Source organism: Suncus etruscus, chromosome 1, assembly GCF_024139225.1.
Source record: "Suncus etruscus isolate mSunEtr1 chromosome 1, mSunEtr1.pri.cur, whole genome shotgun sequence".
Taxonomy (NCBI): domain Eukaryota; kingdom Metazoa; phylum Chordata; class Mammalia; order Eulipotyphla; family Soricidae; genus Suncus; species Suncus etruscus.
Window position 1 is genome coordinate 172,461,268 of NC_064848.1, and position 23,780 is coordinate 172,485,047.

The window sequence follows — 23,780 nt, forward strand, 5'->3', positions numbered from 1 at the left end:
GTAGTTTGTTGATAACATCCAGAAAACTGTTCCAGATTAAACTGGTTTAGTCCCTGGCACTAAATTGTTTCTCAAGACCATTGGTATAGATCTGATGACTTCCAGCTCTTCTAGGCAGACCTCTTTGTCAAATCAAACAAGAAGCGATCTTTAGCCACTATGTGTTGTTCTTTAGTTTTTTATAAATTAATTTTAATTTTTTTTTCTTTTTTGGCCACACCTGGCAGCACTCAGTGGTTACTCCTTGCTCTGCACTCAGAAATCACTCTTGGCAGGCTCAGGGGACCATATGTGATGCCAGGGATTGAACCTCGGTCTATCCCAGGTCAGCAACATGCAAAGAAAACGCCCTACCACTGTGCTATTTCTCCAGCCTCTGTTCTTTAAAAATATTTATTGTTGGAAAGGAATAACCAACTATTTATATATTACAAAGCTGCATTTGTGTTTTGTTTTAAAAGATATTTTTGAATTTTGATTAGTATTTTTTTTCAGAAAAAGCAAACAAAAAGTGCATTGCTTAATAATTCTTAAGGCAAATAGTTATGGAATCATCACCTAATCAATACATTAAATATTACCTATGTGTTTCTTTCATGGTCTTTCTTCACAAAACTAAATTATGGTAATCATTTTCTTTATAAAGTATTGCTTCATTCCTAAGGAAATATTCTTATGCATTGTTCACCTTCATGTAAATAGTGAGTTTATATCTTTATATAAGTTCTATAAACTGTATAAGTTTAGTTTACTATGTTCCTAATTCATAGTATAGCCTATTATTTACCCTTTTCACTCTTGTGGAAGTATATATTTGGCTTATATTCCTTAGGGATTATAATGTATAATGAAGCAATGTGGGGGGGGGGAGCCACCACAACCATCTAGCAGAGAAAAGGGGGTCAAATATTTCTGAAGGTCACAACTGGATCCTCCACATGTCAGGCACATTTTCAGACCTTTTGAATTATATCCTTGTACCCATTTTTTGAATGGAAATGCTGGGTCACTGTGTATGCGGAGAACTTCTCTCTTGGTAGACAATATCACATGGGGTTACTAGTTTTGCTTTTTTATTCCCAGCAGAATGACAGAAAAGATTTTTTGACATTAGACAAAATCTTTTAGATCATTCAGATTCTCCTAGAGAGAGACTTTATAGTTTTCAGAATAGAAAATATTTCTGGGGCCGGAGAGATAGCATGGAGGTAAGGCGTTTGCCTCTCATGCAGAAGGTCATCGGTTCGAATCCCGGCGTCCCATATGGTCCCCCATGCTTGCCAGGAGCGACTTCTGAGCGTGGAGCCAGGAGTAACCCCTGAGCACTGCCGGGTGAGACCCAAAAACCAAAAAAAAAAAAAAAAAAAAAAAAAAAAAAAGAATAGAAAATATTTCATAGATATATTTTGATTGCTAGAAAATTTTTAATTAGTCTGAAATTCAAATTAGATAAAATAAAGATTTGAAAAGGAGTCATTTAGTAGCACCTGGTATTTTCACCTAGCTTTATGTAGACACCCTTTATATTTAGTTTCTAAATTCTAGAAGAAAATGGCTTATACTTTAAGCCACCAGTTCCCGGGCCTGGAGAGATAGCACAGCGGCGTTTGCCTTGCAAGCAGCAGATCCAGGACCAAAGGTGGTTGGTTCGAATCCCGGTGTCCCATATGGTCCCCAGTGCCTGCCAGGAGCTATTTCTGAGCAGACAGCCAGGAGTAACCCCTGAGCACCGCCGGGTGTGGCCCCCAAAAAAACAAAAACAAAAACAAACAAACAAAAAAAAAAGCCAGCAGTTCCCATGCTTTGTTTTTTGTTTGCTTTGTGCTCAGGGATTATTGGTGGCTCTGTGCTCAGGAATCACTCCTTTTGCTTGGGAGGGTGCATATGGGATATTGAAGATTGAACTTACCCGATGTCTTTCCCCAACTCCCCTTCCCTGACTTTTTTGACATATCACTCCCTTTTCAAAAAATATAATTACTTAACACCCTACTAGAATTTTACCTTTAAAAAAAATCAAACAAAAAATCAGAAATGTCCACCTCCCACACATGATTTTCCCTCATTGATTACTACCCACCTAATCATTGGATCTCCCCATGAGTGATGTTGCCCTCTTTGGGAATCTCTTCTTTAAGGAGTGACTTTCCATTGTTTCCCCCAACTTCCTAGCAGCCAATATGCTTTTCGTCTTTCAGAATTTGTCTTGTGAATATTTCATGTAATTGTGATTATAGATTATATAAACTTTTGTTCCTGTATTCTTTTACTTAATATGTTTTTGAGGTGTCATTATTTGTATATATCAATGTTTCATTCATTTTTATACTAGAATAATTCTCCTCTGTATGTATATATTAAAAATTTTATGGTCTTATTCTTTCCATTGGCAGAGTTCAGTTCTCCATTGTTTCTGTCTTTTCCTATTGTTGTGAATACACGTGTACAAGTATTTGAGCACCTTTTTTGAAATTTCTTTTCTATAACTATTTCTTTTAGTTTCTGCTTGAATGTATATTTTTGGTAGTATTTAATTCTAGATAAATATTTTTCTAGGACATTTTTTTTCAGGTAAAAGATGTATTATTTTAATATGGTTAGTCACACTTATGTGAATTCTGATGCCTTTTTTTTCTCTAGGAAATTTTAAGATAATCTGAAAAAAGTATAAAGGTAGATGGCATTTGGAATTTAGGTATTCTGTAACTCAGCCATTTTTTTCTTTAGATAAGACTATACTTTCATCCCATTATTATTATTATTATTTTTAAATTATTTCTATATCTCTAGTGGTGCTTAGGAGACCAGGTTTTTCACATGCAAAGTTTTTGTTCTCTATACTATTGCATTATTTTTTTCTCTGATCCTTATGCTATTTTTTCATAATGATAGTTGTTATATACATTTAACTTCCGAGTGGCCCATAATACTCAAGATTGAATATATATATGTTTATATACATATGTATATTTTGTATTTTGGGCCACACCTGGTGTGCTTAGGAGTTACTCCTGGCTATACGCTCAGAAATCGCTCCTGACTTGGGGAACCATATGTGATGCTGGGGGATCGAACCAAGGTCTGTTCTAGGCTAGCACTTGCAAGGCAGACACCTTACCTCTAGCACCACCGCTTCGGCTCCAAGGTTGAATATATTTTAGGGTTAGTTTTAGCTGTAGCCATTTTTGGAAGCTCAGGGAATTATAAAAAGAAATTTTTATAAAGTGATGAGATGCTGGTATTTTAAGACATTTTAAAGTTGTTTATTATAAATTTATTATAATTTATTTAGTTATATATAATATAATTATATATTATTTATTTATATAAATTTAGTATAAATTATTTATAATTTTGTTTGAATATTTTATTTTTATTATATATAATATATATAAGTAGGTGCTATATTGTTTGAGGACTCTTCTTTGTTTTTAATATTTTTGTAGTATAAAAATATTTTGCCAAATACTCTGGAAAGATTCAGTATGCAAGTGAGGTGACTACACATCTGTATACCATGAAAGTATTAGTAGAAAAATTAGAAAGGGGGCTGGAGATATTGTACAGAGATTAAGGTGCTTCCCTTGCAAGTGGATAATTGACGCAGTTGCATTGACTCTGCAGTTCAATCCTGTATACCACATAAGGTCCTCTTGAGTACTACCAGGAGTGACCCCTAAACAGAGAACCAAGAATATATCCTGTTGGATGTGACCTATACAATCTCCCCCTGCATGCCCTCCCCTTCAAAAAAAAGAAAAGAAAAATAAATAGAGGTTTTTGTTTGTTTGTTTGTTTGTTTTGTGGGGGGGGTTACACCTGGCAGTGCTCAGGGGTTACTCCTGGCTCTGCGCTAAGAAATTGCTCCTAGCAGACTTGGGGGACCATATGGGATGCCAGGAATAGAACCCAGGCCCTTCCTTTGTTGGCCACATGCAAGACAAATGCTCTACCACTGGGCCCATCAGTAGGGACTTTTAATTTTTATATTTTTATAGATGTATAAAGAGTAATAGTTTGAGTTTCATTATCAATTATCTTTGCCCTTACGTATCTCTTTGTCAAGGGAAAATATATTAAATTACTATGAACCTTTTAATACCTCATTGCTGATTGTGATATAGTGATGAGCAAATAAATTATATATTTATATATAGCTGTTATGCATTTAGTATTTCTGTAATTTGTTTGATTTCTGAATCAGAGTATACTATTTTAACTTTATCACTTTCCTAACTGACAAAAGATATGTCAGAAGGAAGATTATAACCTATTTAACAATACACCTATTCTTACCCTTCCTGTTTGAAAAGTAGGCAGGAATGCAGCCTTTTTTCTCATAATCTGTATTGAATCTCTATATGTTGGAATTTCAACCAATTACTCTGCATAATTTTTTTTAATATTTAAGTGCAAGTATTGTTGTCATGGTCATTTTTCTTCGTGTTTTTTTTTTTTTGTATCTTACTTGTCAAAACAAAATGGGCATTGTAGTTAGATAGTTCTAAAAATGATGTATTTACAGTTTGTTTGGATAAACATTCCTATGCTGGTCACAAACAATGTAAACCTTTGAACAGGGAGGGATTCATCTTGAAAATGAATCATACTTTGGCGGTATTACCGTTGTTTGTCTGTGCTCTTTTTAGAAAAGTAGAGGAAACTTTTAAATAACAGTTGATATAGGGATATTTCCTTTTCATTCTCTGGAGTCAATCCAGTTTAGGTTAGGATTATTTTATCTTTGTCCCTTTAAAAAAACAACAAAACTTTATAGAGAATGTTTATTTATTTGAAACATTCTCTCTAAATATGTATTTTACTTCTGATATTATTGACTGAACCTTGGTCTCTGTTATACTTCTTAGGTTATGATCAATGAATATGGAAAAAGTTTGTTTACATTTTTATGTTTATATAATGTGCATATTTAAGCATTTCCTTTCATTATGAATATAGACAAATATAACTATGCTTTAAATTGACATCAACTTCTTAAAAATGAAGATATTTCAATATACTGCATGACACCATTTTGAATTACTTAAATATATTTTGAACTATTTATAATTCTATTGTTTTGTGGTTATACTATATATTATGATATATAAATTGAGATTTTAATATTCATTTCAAATTTTGTATTATTTTTAAATATAATGATAAATATACTTCAATAGATTTCCTTTGTGGAAATATACTGCGATTGGGTCTTCAAGGGGTTTAATGGAGATTGCCAAGGGTGGCAAGAGTTTTTTCAGGAGATTAGGCATTCTTTCAACTGTTACTTTTTTTTCTTTTTTGGCTAGAGAAACTGTTCTTCCATGATTTCCAAGACAATTCAATCTACTTGCTCTTGCTTACCTGCGTTAGCCCCTCTGTCCTCCACCTGAATTGTGTTTCATTTCTTTAGGTATGTAGTGAGCACTTGCTACCTGCAGCTCAGTATTGGATGCACATTTCCTTTTCAACATAGCATATATATTTGTCTGCTCCTTTTGTAAACTCATTATTAGGTGCTTCCTGCTTAGTGTTTTTGGAGGGTGAACAGGAGCCCTGGGGGGGCCCCCACTAGCAGTTCAGCACAAAGATCCTGGAAACTGGTGCTGTTGGTAGTGCTGGCCACCCTGCTGGTGGTGCTAGGGATCTCTAGGTCTGCACCCAGTGGTGTTGGGACTTAACCCCTAGTCAGGTGAATGCTTGGCATGTGTCCTAACTGCTGTACTTATCCCTGCTTTCTGTTTGTCTTTTAATCTGGTGATTTCTTTTAGGAAACTCTGCCTTTCCCTGCTTAGGCAGCTGAAGAACTTGGAGTCAGATTATGTATGGATTAAAAACACTAATATGTAGAGATAGTACAGCTGATAGGGTACTTGATTTGCATGCAGCTGATTTAGGTTCGATGCTAGCATCCCATTTGGTACTCTGAGCACCTCCAGGAGTAATTTTTGAGTGCAGAGCCATTAGTTATCTCTGAGTATGACTGGGTGTGACCCAAACAACAGTAAGTGGAAGTAGTTAATGAGATTTGAAACCTTCCTAGGGGTCCTCTGATTTCTTGAATCTTTTATATTAACTTCTATATTATCTTCTCAGTGCATACTCTTTTTTGTTTTTGTTTTTGTTTTGTTTGGGGGCCATATTCAGCTGCGTTAAGGGGTTAGTCCTGGTTCAGTGCTCAGGAATCACTCATGACAGCTCAAGAGACCATATGAGATGCCGGGGATTGAACCGGGGTCAGCCTCGTGCAAGGCAAATGTCCTATCCACTATGCTATCTCTCCGACCCCTCAGTACTGTACTCAGAAATTACTCCTGGAAGTACTTGGGTAACATAATGCTATGCTAGGAATCAAACTGATGTGATCATATACAAGACAAGTTCCTTATCCCTGTACCTCTCCTGATCCAGACCTCTGTATTTTTTGAAGTGTTTTTAAATAACTAGTAGCATCACTTTTCTTTTTAGCATCTGTGTGATGCATTTTTCAACCGCTCAGAGATTCTGTTTATAATCTTCATTTGATGGTTTATTGTAATTACTTGCTTTTGTTGATCAGTAGTTTTCTTGATACAGACCACATCACAATTGTAAATACAAAGCAACCAACCACACATTTCAGCCTTATATAGTTTCACCTACTAAGACAATCAATAATAATATGATGTTTCTTGACTTCTCTTTCCACTTCACTGTTTACTTGTGGATTGTAGTTTCCATTTGTATGTTTTAATTTTTTGCCAAGAAAAATCAATCATGTGCACTGTAGCTCTGCTTTAAATTTTATGCCTCAGATGACAGAGTTTATGTATACTATATACATCTTGAATGGATGAAAATCTTTTTTTAGGCTTTCTTAGTTTATTACCTGAATTTTTACTGGTAACATGCATTTTATTATTTTAGTTTAGTTGATATTTGTCTTAGTATTCTTTGCATTCAGTCCAATATATTTTCCTAGGGAATCGGATTTGTAATGCTATTTTATTATCCTTTGAAACGTGTTATATTAGTATTTTACTCTGATCGTTACTGTATACCAAAATCATACTTATTTTAAGTATTTTATGTCACCAGTTTTTTTTCAATGAACACTGGAGTTTTTTTTAGAGTCTGTGGCTTGGAAAAAGAGCAACATCAAATTATGTTGAAATCATCTCTCCATAATAATTATTTGAGGAAATGTTAGTATAAATCTTAATATACTTTCTGTCATAGAAGTTTTAACTTTATAGTATAGAGAATAAAGCTCAGGTGATGTAGATTTATTTATCTTAAATAAGATATACCAACTAGAGTGATTTAAAGTTCTGATTGTCTATAAAATTGTAGTGTAAGATTTAGTACTATAAAAACTGATTAAACTACTTGAATATTTTATCTTTTTGTCTGTTTTATTTGGGTTAATGTATTTTTTATTCTTACTATCAGTTCTTTAAAATAAATGCTAGATGAAATAGCAGTAGAAAGGAACTCAGAATTTCTTGTGTTGCTTTTTATTACTCATAAAATAGTTTTATTTTTTCTATTTGTTATATTGGCAAATCATGACTCTCATTTTAAAAATATTGCTAATGAGATGTACCTCTAGAGGGCGATATTTTTTAACTTTACTATTACTGCATTAGGCAATGCTGAAGAACCTGGTGTACTGAGGAAGTTGATGTCCTGTAAGATCTTGCTTTTTATTTTCTGTGATTTGTTTTTAAAATCTTAGAAATTAAACTTTTTAAATATATAACTATAAATGTTATATATATAACTATATATATAGTTAAATATATATAACTATATATATAAATATATAACTATAAATGTTATATATATATTATATATATATAATATATATAAATGTCCATTTTTAGAATTCTGTCGATATGCCTATCTCTTATAAATAAATTAGATCTTTTATGGTGTATGTGTTTGTGTGTGACACTATACAACTGTACTGTTATATAAGGAATTATAGTTAACATTTGATTTGATTTGTTTGTTTGTTTTTGGGCCACACCCGGTGACACTCAGGGGTTACTTTTGTCTGTGCGCTCAGAAATAGCTCCTGGCTTGGGGGACTATATGGGACACTGGGGATTGAACCAAGGTCCGTCCTGGATCAACCACATAAAAGGCAAATGACCTACCGTTGCACTATCCCTCTGGCCCCAACATTTAATTTTTGTGTGGTGGTTTTAAAAAATATTTTTGGAATTTAGTTTTTGTCTGTTTCTCCTTTGAATAGTTTCATTTGTTAAAACAAACTAGTGCTTGGATTTATTATAAAGTTCACAATTTTAGGGGGCCGAAGAGATAGCATGGAGGTAAGGCATTTGCCTTTCATGCAGAAGGTCAGTGGTTCGAATCCTGGCATCCCATATGGTCCCCCGAACCTGCCAGGAGAGATTTCTGAGTGTAAAGCCAGGAGGAACCCCTGAGTGCTGCCAGGTGTGACCCCAAAACAAAAAACAAACAAACAAAAAGTTCACAATTTTATTTTTTTTTTAAGTGCACTCCTTTGCCTTGGAAAAGTACATCTTTCTTCACTGTCAGGTGTGATTCTCTCCTCAGACTTCTTTTAATTCTTCATAGTACTTTTGCGCTGTTTTAGATTTTGCCCTTTTGTGGAAATCAAGTTAGTTGAATGAGTTTCCTGCATTGATTAACTAATGTTCTTTTCTATTTTCTGTCTTTTAAAAATACTCTGAGAATATCTAAAATTTTATCTTTTAATCTTCATGCATTTTATTCTTGTAAAAATTTTAATATTATTTTCTTTGAATGCTTATTGTTACATGTTTATCAGTGTACTATTATTATCTCTTTGAGAGATAGTTATGACTTTTAAAGCATTTTTGACTATTGTTGTTTTTATTTCCTGAGTTCCTCTTAAGATTTTTTTTTTTTGTTGTGAGTGCCTGGCTCTCAACTGCTTGCACATGGTCAGATTATCAGTGACCATATTGATATCAGAGTGTGCATTATCCACACTATATTTGAATCAAGATCAGTTTTCTTGGATTGATTAAAATAATACTAATACTTTTATAATCTCAGCATAAATAAATAAAAATATTGACCTGAATATCTAGGAATCTTTGGATTAAATTTGAAATAATTTGAAAAATTTGTTAGCTCATTTTTATTCAGGCAATCAATAAATTCAATACCAAAGAACTGACTAGAAGCTCTGGGGGCATAAGAACTTTTCTCTTTCTTTAGTGAGGTAGCACACCTGTCATTGCTCAAGGTTTGCTCATGACTTTGTGCTCAGGGTTCACTTATTGAGGTTGAGGTTGCAATGCAAGCTTTACTTTTCAGCTTGTACTTTAGAGCCTCCATGAGGACTTCTTACCTGGATATAGGTTGCATTAGTTTACCATGTCAGCATGGAAATTTCTTTTAGGTACCTACAATCAGTAGATCTTTTACTTAGATTGTCAGTTTCTCTGTAAGGGATTTCTATAGAGTGTTATAGGTGTGGTGGAGACTTTATGGCAGTAAACATAAAAGTCAGTTTTAGGGAGTCAAATAAATGACATTATTTTATCCTATAGAAGGATTTGGCATGTCTCTTTGCATACCATTCCCCAACGTTTTCAGTGAAGAAGGCTGTTTAAGAAAATTTCCTGCAGGAGCTGGAGTGAGAGCACAGCAGTAGAGAGTTTTGCCTTGCATGCAGCTGACCTGAGACAGACCTGCGTTCAATCCCTGGCATCATGGTCAAGGGCCGGAGAGGTAGCATGGAGATAAGGTGGTTGCCTTGCATGCAGAAGGACTGTGGTTCGAATCCCGGCATCCCATATGGTCCTCTGAGCCTGCCAGGAGCGATTTCTGAGCGCAGAGCCAGGAGTAACCCCTGAGCACTTCTGGGTGTGGCCCCAAAACAAAACATACAAATAAAAATTCTCTTTGGGTTCAAGTGAAATTTTTTTCAAAAATTTGATTTTGATAAGCTTGGAGAGAGAAAAATAATAGAAATTAGATCTCTGGCTATTTAATGGATATGTCTGAATGACTGGCACAAATAAACAGACTTAAAAATTATTAGATTTAGGACTAACAACCATGAGTAATCTTTACTTTAATATTTCAACAGAAAATAAAAATATAGCTGCTTCATTTATAGCTAGAAGGACAAGGAGAATGGGGTCAGGACACTGCCAGGGTAATGCACTCTGAGCAGTAGAAACAGTGATCGTTTTAGTTAAACTAGTTTCTTAATACAAAATTTTAGAATTTAGAGGAGAGTGAGAAAAGGAATGGGATTTAAGGCTCATTGTATCTTTTTTAAAAAATAAGATGATGTATTTTTAAAGGTGAGATATTTATGCTAATATGAGTCTAAAGAGAAATGATTTCAGAATAGACAGAATGAAGTAATGTGAGCACTGTTATTGTTTGTTGGCATCTTCAGAAGAAATAGGTCCTTCAGTTTTCAGAGTTGGGAGCTGTGGCTACTGTGGAATGCCTAATAAATATTCAACAATATTTTACCTTGTATAACTTAATAGTTTGAAGTATATATGTATAATTTTCATATGTTTGGGTTTTTTTTGGGGGGTGTCACTCCTGGCTCTATGCTCAGAAATCACTCCTGACAGGCTCGGGGGACCATATGGGATGCCAGGATTTGAACCACCGTCCTTCTGCATGCAAGGCCAATGCCCTGCCTCCATGCTATCTCTTCAGCCCCTGGTTTTATATGTATATGAATATGTACATGTATATTAACAATTTCATAGTTTGAAATTATACAAGATTGAAAAATGTCTACATCATGAATGAATTAAGAATGTAAAATGACAGTATTGATAAATGAATGTGCTTTTCTGGCAGTGATTCAGCTAGTTTAAAAAAAGTTTTGCTGCTAATTCTGAAGAATGACAGAAAAGGATTTGTAGTCTTCCTTTCTCAGGTGCTCAAATATGGCATGTTGTCTTCTTGGTGGGCCTCCTGAGACTTTATGTCAAAGGAGGTTTTTTTTTTGGTCTACACCCATCAGTGCTCAGTGCTTACTCCTGTTTCTGTATTCAGGAATTACTATTTCTGTCAGTACTCAGGAGATTACATGGGATGCTGGGGATTGAATTTGGGTTGACTGTGTGCAGCACAAATGCCCTCCCCATTATAATATCTCTCTAGTCCCTGTCAAAGGAGTTTTTCTGTTGATGTGCTCATAGTTTTGATTTTGAAAAATAAGTTTAGAAGTCAATAACTTAAATTGTTTTCTAGCATTTGTGTGGTATATTTTGATTCACTTTCCCTTAATTTTTTTTCTATTTAAATTTTGGAAGATTTGGATTACACCTTGTAGTGCTCAGGGGAGTTACTTCAGACTCTGCACTCAGAGATTACCCCTGGCAAGGCTTGGGGGACCATAAGGGATGCCGGGATTGAACCCAGGTTGGCTGTATGCAAGGCGAACGCCCTACTCACTGTGCTATCTTTATGTATGGGTCCCCCACTTTTCTTTTAAAACAAACAATGCTTTCTTTTTTTTTTTTAAACAAATGATTGATAATTCAGGCAGCTAAATTCGGCCATTTTCCTGTTTTCTTCTTCAGTAGAACATGTAAGCATTTTGATAGAAAGATATTTAGTGTTTTTAAGCTGGAAATAAAATATATGTGAATCTAAAAGGTTTTTATCTTCTTTGCTGTCAAAAATGCTGATCTAGCCCTTTTACACTGTACTCCCATCTCTGTATGCTTGTTAAAATCTGTTGCTCTTTCCCATCTGAAGGAAATGCATCTTTGACACTTCTCATGACCTGAGTCATGATGCTGAAAAAGAGCCAGAAAATATCCTTAACAGTCATGGGTAAAAGAAGGAAGGCTTTCGTGGTTGGGGGCAGGGAGTAGAAAGGAGGCTATGGGGACAAGAGTTTGCTCTTGCTATTTTGGTTTATGTCTTCTTGTTAGGAAAACTGCTGACATCTTAATACCATAGTAGTACAATGTAAAATGTTTTTATTTTAATAGTTAAGCTAAGCTCTTTAAAAGTATGAAATATTTAATGTTTTTGATAAAGATAATTTCTACAAATGTTAAATCATTTTGAGTTCACCAAGTCTAAAAATATACACCTTAAATCTTGTGATTTCCTCAGTATTTTATTTCCGAGTCACTCTCTTATTCTTCCACATCTATATTCGCCAAGTAATAGTTATGTTTGTTGATTGTTGAAGATTAGTTTCTATATTCTTTGCTTGAACAGTAAAATGCTTCTGTTTGCTTTGTTGACATGATTCAAAATTCATTGTAAGGTAATCATGAGAATGTAAAGTTGAAGAGTATTTTTATAAAAGCAATGAGTTGGGAATCTTTTTATTTGGACTAAATAGAATTACATTATTGAGTATTATACCCAGGAATTTTTTTTAATTTTAAGTCATATTGTTTTTTTTATTTTTTAATTTTATTTAAACACCTTGATTACATACATGATAGTGTTTGGGTTTCAGTCATGTAAAGAACACCACCCATCACCAGTGCAACATTCCCATCACCAATGTCCCAAATCTCCCTCCTCCCCACCCGACCCCCGCCTGTACTCTAAACAGGCTCTCCATTTCCCTCATACATTCTCATTATTAGGACAGTTCAAAATGTAGTTATTTCTCTAACTAAACTTATCACTCTTTGTGTTGAGCTTCCTGAGGTGAGCTGGAACTTCCAGCTCTTTTCTCTTTTGTGTCTGAAAATTATTATTGCAAGAATGTCTTTCATTTTTCTTAAAACCCATAGATGAGTAAGACCATTCTGCGTTTTTCTCTCTCTCTGACTTATTTCACTCAGCATAATAGATTCCGTGTACATTCATGTATAGGAAAATTTCATGACTTCATCTCTCCTGATAGCTGCATAATATTCCATTGTGTATATGTACCACAGTTTCTTTAGCCATTCGTCTGTTGAAGGGCATCTTGGTTGTTTCCAGAGTCTTGCTATGGTAAATAGTGCTGCAATGAATATAGGTGTAAGAAAGGGGTTTTTGTATTGTATTTTTGTGTTCCTAGGGTATATTCCTAGGAGTGTATACCCAGGAAATTTTTACTAGAGATAAATGTCTTTACTTTTGAACAGTTAGTCCCAAAAGTTTAAACTTGATAAATGTCTTTACTTTTGAGCAGTTAGTCCAAAAGTTTGAACTTGATGCAAAAGAATGGAAGAATCGGAGAGTATTTAAGCATGTTAGATTTAGGAATAAGCAGAATCTTAAAGAAAATTCCATGTTTCTTTTTTTTTTTAGTTTGTTTTTCTATGAAGTTTGCTTTGTCTCTCCTAATATTAAATATACTCTATTATTTTGCTTGATATGTCTCATTATTGAAAGAAAATATAATTTTTTATTTGGGAATAAATTCCAATTACTAAAACTTTTTTGTTGTTGTTGTTATTTATTCCACACTCAGAAGTACTCAGGACTCTGTGCTCAGGTATCACTCCTGGTTATGCTCGGGAGATCATATGTGGAACTGGGGATTGAACCAACTTCAGATCCATACAGGGCAAATATCTTCACACTTGTACTATCTGTCCATTTCTAAAATTTATTATACATTGAGAGTATCAAGTTTTATATAAATTTCATCTCAAATTAAAGTGTTAAAAATGGTAAAGTGAGGCCATGAAATTCCCACATAGTTGGCAATGTTTTGTTTATTCATGGTGTAAACTTGGATTGGGTTTTGTAACTATCTTACCTAAATGCTAATAATATTTAAAAAAAAACACTAAATAGTGCCACAAGTGGAAAGAAAATATAGATAGGATAAAAGCAAAGTGTATTTCATTGACTGTCCTCATAAATTTTATCTCTGAAACATATTTATTATCTTTTTTTGTTTGCATTATAGCAGCAATTACTTTTTACTTTTAACTTTTGTGGATCAATATTCTAAACGATTGAGCTTATTTTAATTTAAGGGAAGGCAAATACTCTAATTTACATGTAATATTTGTGTGTGCATTAAGAGAATTAGAAAAGGAAACCAACCTACAAATTGCTTAACTATGTATAAGTATATATGTATGTAACTATTTCTAATATGTTTATGTAGATATATGTTCTGAAATTACTCAGTGCTTCAGTTTTAGTTTTGTAGAGCACAGAAATTTAATTAATTACACTGACATATTCAGCTCTAGCCAGAGCTGCATCATGCTTCTTTGTTTGTAGTGAGGAAAAGTTGTGACATTCTCATTAAAAAGAAAAAAAAAAAAACTTCACTTACCATCATACAAAAAAAAACTGGATTCTTGTTTTTAAGTCCATTTTGTGGGCAACTTTTCTTATGTATCTACTTTCAAACCCTCTCCAAAGAATCTCTAGTAGTTCTTAAATTGCCACCAGCCATTTGGATGGAAAAGCAAGAAGTGTTTTCATGAAATATTTTGTTTGCAGGGTTTTATTGTTGTTGTTGTTGTTGTTATCGTTATCGTTATTATTATTATTATTAATGCCTCATTTACTTTACTAAAAGTTAAAGCAGCAAGTTCTCTGTAAAATAATTCTTTAACTTTCTTTTTTGAACTCTGTCACTTAAACATTTAGTTGCTGAATTAACTGTTTTCTTAAAACATGCATATATTAGTCATTTTCTTTGAATTGTATTCTCTACTCTCCCTGGCTCCTATGAACAAGCATTGCTTCCGCCCAGCTTGGTATGTGGGTCAGAAGGCAATGTTTCTCACCAGGGCGCTGCTGTTTCCTTTTCCTACTTGAGTAGATTACAGATCATAGTGGAAGATGCTTGAGAAAAGGTCAGAAAGAAGGGTGAAAGTCCTGGACCTGCAGCTGGGAAGCTTGTAATTCTCATCTAGGAAAGGGAAACAGAGAGGGAAATAGACTGTCATCCCAACAGAAGTAACCCACACTCAGAAAATTCCCATTTGCACAAGTTGTCTTTTCTACATTCAGAAAAGATTTTACTTGGTTTTGATTAAATAATTATGGAGTGTTGGGTTCAGAAAGCCTTAATGTTAAATTAGATGGCAAGCAAGAACTAAGCAGTGCCTTAAACTGTTTTAGAGAGCAAATTTCCAGCCATTTTTTTCTAAGCAAGCTACTAGTTTAATTCTTTTTTTGGAGGGTGGTGGTGGTTTTGGGTCACACCCGGCAGCGCTCAGGGGTTACTCCTGGCTCTACGCTCAGAAATTGTTCCTGGCAGGCTCGGGGGACCTTATGGGATACTGTCCTTCTGCATGCAAGGCAAACACCCTACCTCCATTCTATCTCTCTAGCCCCTAGTTTAATTCTTGTGTGTGTGTGTGTGTGTGTGTGTGTGTGTGTGTGTGTGTGTGTGTGTGTGTGGTTTTTGGGTCACACCTGGCAGTGCTCAGGGGTTATTTCTGACTCCAGGCTCAGAAATTGCTCCTGGCAGGCACGGGGGACCATATGGAACGCTGGGTTTCGAACTGATGACCTCCTGCATGAAATCCATGCTATCTCTCTGGCCCCAGTTTAATTATTTTTTAATAGAGTCAAGAAGTCAATAAGTTTTTAAATATAGAGTTAACATGGTTAAACTTGGTATGTTTTGGATTTTTATTCTTGTCAATAAAACCATATTAATCAACCATATTAAAAACAGATAAAAAGCTTTGGCTATAGAGAAAAATAACATACTTACACTTATCTATCTGTTTCATAGAAACTCATCAACTACTTTTGTTTTGGAAAAATATGATATAGAAATGATTTAAAAATTGAGCTCCTATATATAGGTAAGTTGCGATAGGAGGACAAATAGGATTTTTGGGGAATAGTTTTTCTGCCTTACCAGTTGTCTTCTTAGGAGTTGTTATATTGAGAATGTTTGCTTTTGGTGTACTGTTTTTCCAGTTTAAAAATTTCAGCTAACCAAGACCACTGATGGTGTATATTTAGAATAGAAATAACTCATGGGTGTGTGAAGAGGTGATGAGAAAAGAACACCATTTGACCCTGTTGTTGGGCTATTTGAGCTATTGCATGTTTTCCTTTGTAAACTTTTGGAAAAATGAAGTGCCTAAGTTGACTAAGACCCTTGTTTGTGCAAAGGGGAAAAGTAAGGTGTCCTTACAGACCCTTCTTTGTCCGTCCCCCCCCATTTTTATACAAATGAGTCTTAGCCATTTTTTAAAATACTTTTCCTTGTATCACTAATGACAGTTTGTATTGGGGATCATACCTGGTAGTATTTCAGGGCTACTTCAGCCTCATTACTTGGGGATCACTCCCAACATTCCTTCAGGGACCATATAGGGACCATTTGCCAGGAATCAAGCCCAGGTGTCCTACATGCAAAGCCTGTGCTTAGTGTATTAGATTCTCTCTCCACCCCCTCATTACTCTGTTCTTAGAAAATTCCTTAGCTTCCATTAGTAACAATTTGTAACTTGTGTCTCTAAAAACATGTCAGAAAGTTTTGCTTTCTCACTGATAAAAATTCATTTGTTTTAAGGTACTTTTTCCTATACAACTCTATTCCATTGACTTACTAGTATTAGTTTATGGTCAGAGAATTATATTTGTTGTGTTATTTTTCCTCTTATGGTTTTAAAAATAAATGCAGTGCTAGAGATGTAGCTCAGAGGTAGAGCACAGGCCTTTCACTTATTTGGAAGGCTCTGGGTTTGATCCATGTCACTTCTTTCAGAGGAGAAGGAGGAGAAATACAAAATAGAGGCACTGATATTTAATATTAAACATCATCTGAAATGGTCAGCAATTTTAGCATCTTACTGGCTTTAGAAATTTCTTGTATCTGGCAGTTTGCCACATTCACATGTTCTCAAATCACTATATTCAGAAGCTTAGAATACCAGGCTGGCAGCTTCTGAAGAGAGCGTAAAGATAAAACAGAAAGGAGTCTAGCTTTGTAGCCACATTACCTGGGAGTTGTTGCTGATGTCTTTTCCACAAATGTTCAAGTTTGTCAAAGCTCAGTAAATCTTGGGAAGTTTATTTTTCTTGTAGCATCTGTGTTTTATAATGGGTCTTTTAATTTGTTTTTACTTTGTCTGTAGGGATTTCTTTTGTCCGGCATTTTCAGACTCTTGTCGTGGTTTTTTTTTTCCTGTGGAAGTGAGTCTGTTCATGATGGCTGGTTTGGGAATATCCCTCTCAGCAGATCTGACCTGACAAGTTGTTTCTCTGGTGCAACAACAAAGCCTATTGTTATTTTCTCTCTTTACTTTTATTCTCTACTTAATCCATTTTTGCTCTGTGTTTTTATAGTATGACATGTCTGGGAAAACATATTTTGGGACAATGCATAAATAATAAGGTGACATTTTGATGATAGCAAGTTCATAGTATATAGGTGATACCATGTATGTAACCTTCGACATAAACAGTGGCACCCTGTGCTATTAAGGAAACTGAGAGTCCCTTTGCCCCTGGTAGCAAAGTCCCTGCAGGACTTCTTCATGCATGGGGTAGAAGGGGAAAAGGTACATTTTTTTTCCATCTTATTCAAGGGAAAATGAATAATAATTAGAAGAATAACTGAAAACTAATCCAAAGAATGTCAGGGGTATTTTATAAATTTTGATTTTTTAAATGATTTTTGATTCCTCAAAGGAATTGTTTTCATTTATTGAGGAACTTTATTGAAACTTGGAGTCCCTCCTCCCCTTCCCCTAAGCCAAGTCTATCGTGGGGACTAGTAAACCTCTAAAGGATCAAAGCTCTGGTGGATTTGGATAAAGACCCAGAACATGAAGGCTTATAGAAGTTTATCTATATAGAGTAAACCCCCCAAACTGGGATGAGAGTCTTGGTGAAGCTTATTTTCTCATGAGACTTTTGGGACTTCCTCTGTTTGGATGTGCCAGAAATACTGTGAGAATATCCAATTCCCATGGCATTTGTCACTTGCAGGTCCTGTCCCAGCTGGAATGTGAAAGTACTACGGTGTGTAAATTATTATATCTATTTTAAGGTTCTATGAAGTTCCCTACTAAAATCACAGATAACCTTAGTTTTCGCTGTAACTCATGTAGCAAGAATAAAAAAAACAAAGTATAGTTAAAATAAAAAAGGTCAGGATTATAGTACATTCCTTGAATATTATGGAGGCTGGGTTCAATCTCTAGTACTGCTTGGAGCCCAAGTACTATATTGATCAAGTTCTGCACTTGGAGTGGTCCCAGACCCACTACCACTTCTAGGGAAGCCCCCTACATGACCCTAAAAGTACCCTAAACAGAAAATGAATGGTCAATAAGGTGACATCTAACATTATATAGAGACTGTTCTCTGTTTTCAGAGTTTATTTTATTGAGCCAATCTGGCTATTCCCAGGGCATATCCTTGGCTCTGCCCTCAGGAATCACGTACAGGCTCAGAGGATCTTATGATGTGCTGGGAACTGAACCCATATCAGTCACATGCAAGGCAAGCATCCTACCCGTTGTGCTATCTCCAGCCCCTCAGAATTTTTTTTTAAATTTTATTCTGCCATTTTACTGTTTCTGCTGCAGAGGTAGAGCAAATAATAATAATAACAACAACAATGATAATAATGATAATAATGCTGTTGTCCCTTTGTGTCTAGAGAAAAAGTGCGTGACAAATAGAGGAATAGGGGTTAGAGTGGGAGTACAACGTGAGTAGAGTGCTTGCCTTGTACATGGCTGACCTGGTTTCTATTGCTGGCTTCCCATATAGGTCCCAAAGCCTGCCATGAGTGATTCCTAGCACAGAACCAGAAATAACCACTGAACACTGCTGAGTGTGGCCCCAAAAACAAACAAAAACGAAAAACTAGAAGAAACAGACTTAATCTATATCCAAGACTGGGAGATTATAAATTCTTTCATCTTGAATGAACCTTTTTATACTTGGAGGCTTAATGAAAAAAATCTTTGTTTAAAATTTAGGCTTGATATCATCATAGGGAAGTGTCTGAAGCTCTGATTTTTAGTTATCAAATCAAGACTTCTGGCCTAATAACCATAAAATTAGCAAAATAGTGAAAGCCATGGATTCTAGCATCTGTTTATTTCTGAAGTTCCTTGAATTAAAAATTATTTTTTTGCACAGAGTATTTTTCCTGTGCTTTCTAGATATGGAAAAACTACTTGTATTCATTCATTCAGCAAACATTTGTTGGTTGTTAAAGATTATGAAGCCATTGGCCCTCTTCTGGAAGTTCTTTTTTTCCATGGCTAACCTTAGTAGTTTTTTCAGATTCTAGCTTTATTTTTTCTTTTCAAAGAAAATTCATGGCACAAGAGATAATTCAAAATCATTTCTAATTTAAGAATTTAAAAATAACAGAAAAGAGAACAGAAGATTATTGTATCATTTTGTTTATTTGAATAATTGAGTCTGAACATTGAAATTTGTTTTGTTTATTTTTATATATATAGTTTCTTCCTCTTAAGCTCAGAATGAATATAGTATTTCCCTCTTTAAGATGTTCCTTTAAAAATATAAGTGTCTTCCTTTTTGTTCCAGAGACACTGGCAAATAATCTTATTAACTTACTTTCTCTCCTTTAAAAGAAGTTCAAAATCTATCTTTCTTCTTGAGTTTCTAACATGTTGGAGTCTTCTGGATTTATTCAGGCAGGATTAGCAGAGGGTTCATAGCAGTAAGCCTCAAAAATTGTGACGTGAAAGGATGCGTTTTAACGGGTCCCTTGCTTAGTGTACTTTTCATCTTGTTAATGACTTCTCTATCTCAGTCCTTAAGTCTGTATTCTCCATTGCTTACCTTGCTTGCTTATTGCCTTTTAGCTGTCCCTAGCTTGACACATCCCATCTGACTTTCCCATCACTTTACTAAAACTATTTTATTGAAGATGAGTAGTTTGTTTTCTCTCGAGTTCTTTCTTGAAGCTTATCATTGCTACCACAGTTATTCTCCGACTAAATCTATTTTTATGTTGTTTACCATAGCCATAGAATATAAAGTGGACACTACCCCTGTTCTTATGAACATAAAATTTACCCACTTGATTTGACTCTGAGAAAGACCAATTTTATTAGAAACGTGGATACAAGTAAACACACAAACCCATGAACATTTATTTGGCTTTTGTTTGTTAGTACAATAGCAGGCTAAGAGGGGTAGATCTGAAATATTTTCTATTTTATTTGAATATTTTTCTTGGTACCAGAGAATCAGTGATAGGCATGGCCTACTAAACCCTGAGATTTGTAGCATCTTAGTAACCTCATGATTATTTTTTCTGGACTGATCTCTCTCTCTCTCTCTCTCTCTCTCTCTCTCTCTCTCTCTCTCTCTCTCTCTCTCTCTCTCTCACACACACACACACACACACAAAGTTCCTTTGCTAAGTCACTTAAGTTCTTATGTTGCTGCTTTAATCAAAAAGTTCTTTTAAAACTGCAATACCTTCCTCTGCACTTCTTACCACTGCAATCCTTTGCTCTAGTTAGAGATTCCTCACTTTCGTGCATGCATGTGGCATATCTTTATATTCTCTTCTTTTTTCGCCTTTCCACTTTGAATTCTACTCATCCATATTGTGCCCATCTTTCAAATCCTGGGTCATGTCCCATATGCTTCATGATCTCTTTTCCAAATAATTGATCCCATGTGTCCTTGTGTTTACTACTAAGCAATTAGCACTTTATTGTTCATGTTTCATGCATATTAGACTGTAAGCTTCATGATAACGGGAAGAATGCAGTCATCACTGATGTAATCCTAGACTAAGGCACTTGAGAAATATTTGACTCAAAGTTGTGAAATGTATGTGCTACAGTTCTCAAGTTTCATTAGCATGTGAAACGTGTTTAATGATGCAAACTGCTTTCACATCCAATATCTAAGTTTTAGGTTCAATTTTCTGTTTATGAAGTTGTCTATTAGCTAATCTTATAGAACTATCTATATCATTCTTGGTTTTAAGCATGTCATAATAAATCATTTAAATCTATAAAACAGTTTTTCTGCCTTTTTTCTTTAAAAATACCAGATATTATAATTGGATCCATCGCCTATCTCCTAAAAGGTTGTGTTATAGAACTTATGAATGTAGAATGCTTTTATTATCTTCATAATAGAAAATGTTTGTTTCTGTGTATCTAATGTGTTTACTTAATGGGGGTTATGGGTGACAGCTAAAGATAAGTATGTTGTTTGATTCTCAGACTCAGCAATCCAGTTTTATCAGGTCCCATGGTTCTTGGGAGCCATCAAGTCTGTACCTGCCTATTTTAGTGCCTAGTAGTAGCAATGATTAAACGTGTTACCTTGTATTTTCTAGGAAAGTTCTTTGCCAGCTGAGTTAGTTCCCTGGCTCATAGTTAACATTAATTAATATGAATTTTGTTTTGGAGTTGGTGCTATAGAAATATAAAATTTTATTTGTGTGAATGTCTTACATTTTTCTTCTGTTTGTTGAAGAGACCTTTATCTATATTTAACTTGATTTCACAAAATTTTGACTTAGAAGCCACATTAGGGACCAGAGTGATAGCACAGCAATAGGGCATTTGCCTTGCATGTGGCCAACCCAGTATGAACCCAGGTTTGATTTCCAGCATCCCATATGATCCCCTGAGCCTGCCAGGAGTGTTTTCTGAGTACAGAACCAGGAGTAACCCCTGAGAGCTACCGGGTGTGGTCCAAAAAGCAAAAACAAAACAAAACAAAAAAAAAAAAAAACCACACCAGATGAAGCTGTTATCCCAATTCTAAGGACAACTTTATCTTCTAATGATCTTTTGTTTGTGCTTAGGGTTCGGGGGATTATATGTGGTGCCAGGTCAGTTGTGTCCAACACAAGTGTCCCTTACCTCTTTGTACTTTCTTTGCAGCCTCATGAATGACTGTATTTAAAATATATAGTCAGCTCTTCATGATAAATTCAGATCTTCCATTTTAGCATTTCCCACCAACTCAGGGAGCAGTAGACATCACAGATTTTAGGATCTGTATCTTAGGGGCTGCCTTATTGAGATCCTTCACTGCTATTGCTTTCCTTCAGATGCTTACTTTGCTTCCTTGGCAACCCTGATAGTTTGTTTTTTTTCTAGCTTCAGGTTTCTGATTCCTCTTGGTCATTATGTTGGCAAGAAATTTACCAGTGGTGGCCCTTTGGAACATGACTGCAAGACGAGTTCTTTTTGTGCTTTCTATTGTAGAGGACAGTCTGTTTTATTTGCCAAGTATTTCTTTTGGAAAGGAATGCAGACTCAGATTTTTTTTTAAATTTAAGAACCATGATTACAAAATTGTTCATTGTTGAGTTTCATTCATAACATATACACCATCATTAACCAATATACCTTTCCTGAACTGAAGCATGTAAGTCTCCCGTTTCCTTCCACTGCCTAAACCCTACCTATGCCTATCTCTAGGGCAGTCCATCTCTCTCTCTCTCTCTCTCTCTCTCTCTCTCTCTCTCTCTCTCTCTCTCTCTCTCACTGTGGTTTGCACTAATTGTTAATGGAGTGGTGACTTGCATGTCACTTTCTCCCCTTTCAGCACCAAGTTTTTGTACAGTGTGATCAGTTCCAACTACCATTGCCCTTCTCTACTCTACATGTACTCACTGCTCTTTGTGGCAAGCTTCCTCTTCTGGGCTGGATCTCCTGACCCTTTATATCTTTTGTCTATGGATATTATTATCATACTGGATTTATTATTATACTATCTCTTATTTTTCTTATATATCACAAATAAATGAGATTATTCTATATTTATCCCTCTCCCTCTTACTCATTTTACTTAGCATAATAATCTCCATATTCATCCAAGTATAAGCAAGTTTCTCATGACTTCATTTTTCTGATGGCTGCATAGTATTCCATTGTATAGATGTACCAAATTTCTTTAGCCACTCATCTGTTGTTAGACACCTGGGTTGTTTGCAGATTCTGGCTATTGTAAATAGTGTTGCAAAGAACATAGGGATGCACCAATTTCTCCACAAATTTAATTTTATTTTTGACCAAATTGGAAAGAATACCATGGAGAAAAAAATGTTTTACATAAAATTTAATGAAACAAGTGTATGTTCATTTTCAGGGCAATGTATAAGCAAACACTTCATACCTCAGATTATATATAAAAATTTAAATAAATCAGTTTGTGCTTGTCAACTCTGTTTAATTTTGTACTATTATTTTGACAGTATATATCTCCCAGTTCTAACCAGGTAGCAAAAAAGTGCGATTCCATCTTTCTTCTTAAGAGGTGATTTTGGCATTTTAAGTTGCATTAATATCAGTAACAGTGAGCTTTTATTATGTGTCCACTGACTATCTGTGAGTGAACTTTGAAGTCTCTTCCAATCTTGTGCCTATTTTAAATTAGTTTTTCTTCTGTTGATAAGTTTTACCAACTCATCAACATGGGTTATGGGTGTTCTTGTGTGTGGAGACTAGCCTTTTGTCAGCTGTATGGTGTGGAATACCAAATGGGTTGTTATTTTGATTTCTTTTTCTTCTAATTTGTTGTTTACATATATGTTTTTGGATATTGATTTTGTAACCTGTTACTTTAACATATTGGTTTATTGTTTGTACTGGCTCTTGAGGTGACTTTATTAAAATAAGTATAGAAGGATAACACAATACTGGTTAGTTATGTTTACTGTGGAATATAGACAACTCAAGCAGGTATGAATTGGCAAAAGACCAATGAAAATTATTAACTTCTAAACTTTGAAAAATGATGGTGGTTAGCAGAGGGTTTTAAACAAGTCAGCAGAGGGATAGTGAGAACTATTCATATATAAAGATGTGAAAATTCCTGGAAATATCTTAATGTTAGAGATCAATGAAAAGTCAGTGAAAGAATGTACTTTTTACAAA

General features: G+C 34.9%; 1 protein-coding gene across 1 annotated transcript in view; it reads left to right on the plus strand.

The window, feature by feature from the left end:
• The window catches only part of BCAS3 (BCAS3 microtubule associated cell migration factor), a 662,199-nt gene that overhangs the window by 246,257 nt on the left and 392,162 nt on the right, over positions 1 to 23,780 (plus strand). The window lies entirely within an intron of this gene.